The following is an 8,412-nucleotide window of genomic DNA, read 5'->3' on the forward strand; positions in this document are numbered from 1 at the left end:
GTAGGAGGTCCCGAGAAAATTTCAACTTCTTCTGAATCTTGTTCTGAATGAGCAGACCTACAATTTGAGGAGAGTAATGATCCATTTGAACGCTTGGAACTTTGTTAAAATCGACCTTGAACTTAAAATTTGGTCATTTTTTCACATTAATCGAGCTGTATTTCTTAAGGTGTATATTATAGAGCTAAATGAATTATTGTGTTGTAATCAGCGATCAAAAAAACATACAGTACCATATTTAAAATTCAAATGAAACCATTCTGGTATTAAATCAAATATATATTAAAGAAAATCGACACTTTGATTTAAGAATCGTTCACTTCTAAACCTTAATATTTCTTGATAAAAATTTAGGAGCATTTTTCTGGCATGAAGCTTTTAAGCTGAGAGATCGATTAAAATAAAATTTTTTCTTTGTCAGTCTAATATATATATATATATATATATATATATATATATATATACACACACAATATATACAATATATATATATACAGGGTGGCTCCAACTTATGGCCCCATCTTGAGCATGTAGAGCGGACTAAACTGAGTCGAAAAGTCCTCTATTTTGCAATGCTGACAATAGTTAATGAAATATTAACGTTTAAAGATAGCCGAATACGCATGTTCGCCCGATCTCCTATTGTTGAAGGTACGGCCCAACGAGCGCGGGGATGGCCTAGGTGCGCCGCGCTGATCGAGCTTAGAGACTCACCCCATTCCCCGCACCAAGCTATCAATATTCGGATATTCGGCGCTTCAGAAATAATATCTCGATTGAGAAAATTGGGAAATGATCAAGAACTGTTTGAAAAAACTCAGTTTAGTTCGTTCTGAAGCGTGCACATGTACATATAGAAAAATGTTACATAAATATTATTTGTTCCAAGTAAATAATAAGAGTATTTTAAAATTATTATATATTAACAAAAAAATATTCTTTGTAATGATATAATCGTTACTCAAAAGAAGAAAAATAAAAATTGCGTTCTTTCTTAACACTAGAATAATATTTTTCTGCATTTTTCTACACTACCGCTCATGGAAGACATTCGCATAAATTTCATATTTAAAAAATAATACAATTGCTGTTTTATAAAGTCTTATTTTTTTAAATGATCATTCGATAAAATTTATGCGAGTGTCTGAACTTCTATGCGCAGTAATGTACGTACACTAATAATAATCGGCGTACCTACACATAGGAAGGTTTCTTTTATTCAAAGAAATGTTTCTTTTCTGTTGAAGAAACAGTTGACTGATCTACTGTCAAAGAAAAAATGATGACTCGCGAGTCTACGCCTAGAGAAAGATTTCTTCGATTTAAAGAAATGTTACTTTGCCATACGATTAACAAAAATTGTCTTTCATTTGAACATAATGTTTTCAAATAAAAAATTTATTTGATTTAAAAAAATGATGTTTCAAGTAAAGAAATGATGTTAAAATCAAAGAAATTTTTTCTTGATACCTACAGCTTTTCTTACAGCAAAGAAACATTTCTTTGAAGAAACCTTTCTCTGCATGTGATACAGACTCGCAAGTCAAGAAATAATTGTTTTTATCACTTTTGTGGCAAGGAACTGATAAAGCGCTATCATTTTCACACCACTTTGCAATAGATAGCATGGCGCATTTTTTTTTAAGTGTATCCCTAATAGGTCTAATCCACTTTTGCATTTTAATGCAAGAATTCTTCGAAGTGCCTTCCTCGTTCTCATAAACAGATTTCGGCTCTTCGAATAATGTTGCGCGTGGCGCGATGCGCCATTTCTGGCGTAATTGAAAGCTGCGAGAAATTGCTTCTCGCATCTCAGCTTCAGTACTATGACAAATACGTATGCTTGACTAAAGCTTTGTGATCTCAAACGAAATAATCGAGCATGTTAAGATCCGGCCAAATGATTGGGCCATCTCGACCCATCCATCTGCCCGGATAGCGCGTGTCTAAGACATTGTGTACTCGCCGCGAAAAATGCGCAGGAACTCCGTCATGTTGGAAAATGAGTTTTTCCCGTTCGCGAAGAGGAACGTCTTCAAAAAGAGCGAGCAACTTATTTTCCAAAAAGTCGTATATCTTTCCCGTGGCTAGAGAAAGAAGAGACCAATTTGAAAATTGTCACACATTGGGAAGTGGAGTGAGTCTCTAAGCTCGAACGGCGCGGCGCGCCTGCTAGGCCATCCCCGCTCCTCGCGGTTCGTGCGCCGTGCGCTCGATGGGTCGTATCTTCGGCAATAGTAGGTCGAGCATGCGTTTTCAGCTATCTTTAAACGTTAATATCTCGTTAATTATTGCGAGCATTGCAAAATGATAGAGGACTTTCCGATCAGGTAGATACTCAATTTAGTCCGTTCTACCTGCTCAAGATAGGTGAGGTCATAAGTAGAAGCCACCCTGTATATATATTATGCTCATACAAACATTAAAAGTATGAAACGTGAACCGCATTTTTCTGAATAAAGTAACTAATATTCTATTAAATATCATAAAAAAACCTATACTTTTCCAATTGTAATATTTAACAAAATATTGATCTTTTTTATTTAGAAAATACACAGTCTATATTTTATGATTCTACATTATATTCTGTGTTTTAGCATGTCATTTATTTTAAGAAAACTCCTGTCTGTGAACTTCAGTCTACTGTATTTCAATAACATATTTCGGTTCTGCTTTATAGGTATCTTATTAAGCACAGTAAGTAATAATGATGTTATTAATTTAAGAGAAAAATGATTTATTCTAATAACTCTATTGATGTAATTGGTTATATATGTAGTGCTTACTTACTAAACTATTTAAAAAAATTAATAGATATTTGATAAATGTAAATGTAAATTCAAGTAAAGTAATATATAAAAATCTATAAACTTCTTAAATTAATACAATGAAAAAATAACGGCAAAATACAAATGGGTGTTAGGAGTCAGCGCTGGATATTATATTGCGCAGTGCTAACTAATATCTATTAATATGTCACAAATTCAATTTTGTACGTTTTGGCTCACTATTTGAGCCATTCTCAACAATAAAAAATTACCGCTTATAGCACTATAAAATCTATTGAACTGTGTCTCGCACAATCGTAGTTCTAACCTCCAATAATGCAGTCGCAGTGGAAATGTGGTAACAGACAATCTTCAATATAGTCTAATGTTGTGACCATTTGCTCAGTTAAATAGAACAGATAGTTGAATTCAAGCTAATAATTGCAACAAGATATTTTTGAATAGATGGAGACTAATTTGCGCAATTTATGTATGCTAGCCAGATCTTACCCCATCACGAACAACGATCGTGCGGATCCAAGTATCGTCAATCCATTACAACAAATTAAAAAGTCATGATGTCAGTAAGATTGAAAAATAATTTAAGTAACATAAAAGAGATTCATGTTCGTTCTGATATTAGTCACATAATACCCGTTGAATACAAAAAGAGATGTGTCGCGCGAACAAAGCATATCGGTCTCAATGATAAAAATAAACATATTATAACTTGTTGAGAATTTCTATGTATCTATGATTTTATAATCCCTCAGTGTCAGTTTACATGTTAAGACCATTGGATTGACGATTTATATAGAGCATCTCCGACATTATTCGCTTATAATTTCTCTCAGAATCTAGAATTTTTACATTATCCCAATCAAAATCATGATTGCAACTCACTCTACGATCTGTGATAAGGGGGTATACCCACCTAGACGGTCGAAAAAAAGCCTATTTTCTGGAATTTTTTTAAGAAAATCTATAGGAGTTATGCAATTAATTTTTTTCCCAAATGATTGTGTACATTTTCGAGAACATTTCAATTTTTTTATTCATGAAAATACAATAAAATGGCTGAATAAATGAGACATCCGCCAAGAGCAGCAAAAAAATGTGGTTCTGCGGTAGACAGGCCTGTGTCATCTGTAATCATCAGAATCAAAAAATTCAAAAAGAATATTAAACTTGGTATTATAATTTAGTCTTTGACGTATGCGATTTTGAAAATATGGCTTTTTGACAAAATGGCGGCAATTTGAATATAACAAAGCGATTTTTAGGTAAAAATACGATCTTATTTCGCCGATTAAAAAGAAAGGAAGCCACCTAAAAAAAAATCCGTACGTCAAAGACTAGATAATTATGTGTAGAATAAGCACAAAAAAACTTCATTACAATCGATTCATTAGTTTTCGAGATATCGTGTCCACCGACTTTGAAAAAGTGATTTCGAGAAAAATGCGTTTTAAAATTTTTCAACTTACCTAGCAAAATTATTCAGCTTATATGGAATCATCGATGCCAGGTCCATAATATAAATCATTGGGATCATCAATAATCCCTGAATCTTTCAAATTCTGTTGGCGGCGCCGCAATCTGGCTTCTTTTGATGACTCCTGAGCCCGAGTTTCAGCTAGCGCTATGCGGCGGTCATCTTCGCTTGCGGCGTAAACATGCGCATTCCGTCCTACTGAAATTCCCATGGTATGCATTACTTGTAGCAGTGACGACATTCCATTGTTAAACATACAAGAGGCTAATAGTGCAGCAATTTCGACAATATTTGCCCCGCTGTGTTCAGTTTTTGGAGCAATTTTCCAAATTAACTGATTATAGTTCTCATTGTTATTTTGTGTATAACCACCAACACAGCACTCCAACAACTTGTCTGTGCTTAGATCGTTATATATAGGTCTGATGGCATTCAATACATCTGTTGGTAATGCCAAATAGTCATGCGTAAAATCACGAAGTGTTCCTGCAGCCTTTGCTTTTTATACTTGCACCACGATTCAGCACCTTCAGGACAAAATTCATGTTGAGGCTTGTCGTTAGTCGAACTGTAGTGATAAAATGTTGCCCATATTGCTTTTCTCATATCGTCCTTATTATCACAATTTCTTCGAATAGCCAAACCATAATAGACACTTAGTTTGTCTATCAGCTTGGTCAATCAGATTGAAAATATACGTTACCGAAAAGAATAATAGACTCGAACGCCTTTTGTCAACACAATAAAACAGGTCTAATCCTGTTAGGAACGAGACCCGACCTGAGTTTCGCCCGACCGCACAGCGCCAACTCGACAACCGCGCAGCGCATTCCGAATACCCATCACTGTATAGGCTATAACTTCGTTATTTTTTCGAATTTCGACTTGCGGCTTTAACCAGGTATTCTTGAGACCTTAATCTTCAAGGAAAGCGAAAAAAACACAATCGATTTTTTTTAAAGTTTCTAGGCGTATATACCCCCTTAATCGAACGAGTGGATGTAATTCTACGTATATGATTGCAATGTTCTGTTAAGCTCGTTTTTAGTTTTTTCTTCCTGTTTGCCCTACGTAAGTAACATCGCAATCACGATATTTGATCTGGTAAACCACATTCCTTTTGGCAAATTTGGCAAAGGATCCTTGTGAACCCTAATGAATTTGTTTAATTTATTAATACTATAATGAGCAACCCTATAACACATATCATTAATAAATTTACAAAGCTTGTTGGAAATTCCATTAATAAAAGGTATTGTGAACCATTTGATATGTTTTTTTTTACGTATATTGGTAGAGGTCTTATTCAGTTGGATTTTTTAATTAATTTTTTTATCCTGTCATTTAAAGTTTCAAAAATAAATTTCAACGGATAGTTATTTTATAATAAAATACTAATCACAAAATTTAAATTTTTTTTGTGGAATTCTGGATGTGAGAGACAAAACACTCTATCAATTAAATTCAAAATTATGTCCTTCTTTTGTGAAATCTGAGACCAATAATTCAAACATCTTCCCGAGAAGGTAGGTTTTTTGTCAAGATTTCTCCGTTTTTTTTTTAATGATAGGATCACTTTATCATTAACAACTATAAGAAATAAATGGTTTTCTAATCTGTCTTCGGTCTACATTCCAACCAACATCCAATGTCTTTTACAATTAGGCGATAATTTCGTACTTCTGCTTAGCGGGGGAAGGACAGTTGTCATGGAATTTATGAAGAATGTAGAAAATAATATTAGGAAACTACAAAGTTCTATTTATAATAATGTAAGAAATCATTCGTTAGCAATCATCAATAACTTACTGTCTTTCAAATCTAAAAATAATTCGATACATCACAGGTTAACTAAATTAGTACAATGTACGAAACAATTTCTCAAAGAGAATCGAAATATTATTTTTATAAAGGCTAACAAAGATAACATAACGGTAGCATTAGAAAAAAACTTTTACTTTTACTTTTACTGAGAAAATCAATACTATGTTACTGAATGAGAAGACATATTCAAAAATTTCAAAAGATTCTAGTAACAAAATCAATAATAATTTGAGGAACTTGCTCACAGGATGGAAAAATCTGAATTTATCTCTGGTCACACATACAAAAAACTTTACTGTGCTGATGACAATTTACCCAGAGCTTACGGATCTTCAAAGGTTCACAAGCCAAATTGTCCATTTAGAATTATTATCTCGGCAGTGGACAGTATCATGTATAATTTGATACTTTTGTATATGATTTGATTATCAATAGTGTACCAAAAGTTCCAAGTTATGTGAATAACAGTTATGATCAAAAAATTGAATAATATTCAAATTAAATCAGATTTTAGCTTGGTGTCATTAGATGTAATATCCTTATTTACAAATGTCTCTATGAAGCGATGTCTCTATTTAGCGATGAATGCTCTTTCTAGCAAATCGAGTTACATTGAAAAAAATTACAAAATACCGAAAGATGAATTCTTGAAAGCGATGCATTTAATTTTGGATTCTACTTACTTTATTTTTGATAATCAAATTTATAAACAGATCTTTGGTACTTTAATGGGTTCGCCATTATCACCTATTATTGCTGACTTAGTTATGCAAGATTTGGAAAATCGAGTGCTGAGTATCATTGAATTCCCATTGTTTTTCTACTACAGGACGTAGATGATATTGTACTTTGTTTTTACCTATGGCCGAGATGGATGGCATTTTGGATAAATTTAACTCGTTTTCATCCGAAATTTCAGTTTAAGACGGAGAAGGTAAGTATTTTGTACCAATCAATAATTAGTCCGTCATTCTTTAAAATAATAGTAGTATCCAAAAAATTAATACCAAAAATTAATAATAATTAGGGCTCACAAGAGCTCCTTTGCCGAATTTGCCAAAAAGAATGTGGTTTATCAGATTAAATGTCGTGATTGCGATGCTATACGTATCTACATAGGACAAACAGGAAGAAAACTAATAGATTAACAGAACATCGCAATCATATACGTAGAGTTGCATCCACTCGTTTGGTTATACACAGATCATAGAGTGAGTTGCAATCATGACTTTGATTGGGATAATGTGAGAATTCTGGATTTTGAGAGAAATTATAATAAGCGAATAATGTCGGAGATGCTCTATATAAATCGTCAATCCAATGGTCTTAATATATAAACTGACACTAAGAGATTAAATTATGGATACATATAAAAATTCTCAACAAGTTATAATATGATTATTTTTATTTTTAGTTCCCATCATATTATTCTTTCACTTCCACCCATTATAAGATACAGTTGTCTCTCTCCAACTGATTGTGGCCCTATATTTACTCATACTCTCTCTTTTCCTCTCATTGCAGTCCCATATTATTCGCGCTCTCTCTTCTTTCTCCGTTATGTTCTCTCCCTCGTTGTCTTTTCTTCTCGATTTTATTAAATGGGTATTATTAAGATGGTATTATTAAGATGGGTATTTTTTCATTTAATGATTTTTTAAATGATATGGCCTAGCGTCTCGGTAAAGAAGACATTTCTAGACCAACGATCGGGCTCGAAAGTTTGCACGAGGAAAGTAACGATAACGGAGTGAGGGTAATTAACTTTGCGACCGGCAAAAATTTTATCGTCAAAAACACGTATTTTAGACACAAAAATATCCATAAACAAACTTGGATTTCCCCGGATGGAGGCACGCGTAACCAAATTGATCACGTTCTTGCAGATAAACGTCGTCACACGAACGTACTCGATGTTAGATCTTATAGGGGGGCGGATTGCGACTCGGATCACCTCTTTGAAATTGCCAAAATCAGGGAACGTCTTTCGCTAAACAAAACTAACGGGCAGTTTGGAACTAAACGTCTAAATGTACAAGGTTTGATCGAGGGAGAAAACGGAATAAAATACGCGGTCGAAGTAACGTATAGACTCGCGGCTTCAAAGGAAATAGATGAATCGGATGATAACACGGTTAATAAACACTGGGAAAACGTACGAGACGCGATAGTAAAATCGGCGGAGGCCACGGTTGGTTTTTGTAAAAGGAACAAAAACAAGCCGTGGTTTGACGAAGAATGCGTAAAAATTGTTAAAGTACGAAACGAAGCGCGCATCACGTGGTTGGCTCAAAATACGAAGGAAACTCGGGATCAGTTTCTTAA

At 33.9% G+C, this 8,412-nt stretch overlaps 1 pseudogene; it reads right to left on the minus strand.

The window, feature by feature from the left end:
• Nucleotides 1-4,273: 4,273 nt before the first annotated feature.
• Nucleotides 4,274-6,447, minus strand: LOC108755279 (annotated as a pseudogene).
• Between the last annotated feature and the right edge of the window lie 1,965 nt (nucleotides 6,448-8,412).

This window comes from Trachymyrmex septentrionalis, unplaced genomic scaffold (assembly GCF_001594115.1).
Source record: "Trachymyrmex septentrionalis isolate Tsep2-gDNA-1 unplaced genomic scaffold, Tsep1.0 scaffold123, whole genome shotgun sequence".
Classification (NCBI taxonomy): Eukaryota; Metazoa; Arthropoda; class Insecta; order Hymenoptera; family Formicidae; genus Trachymyrmex; species Trachymyrmex septentrionalis.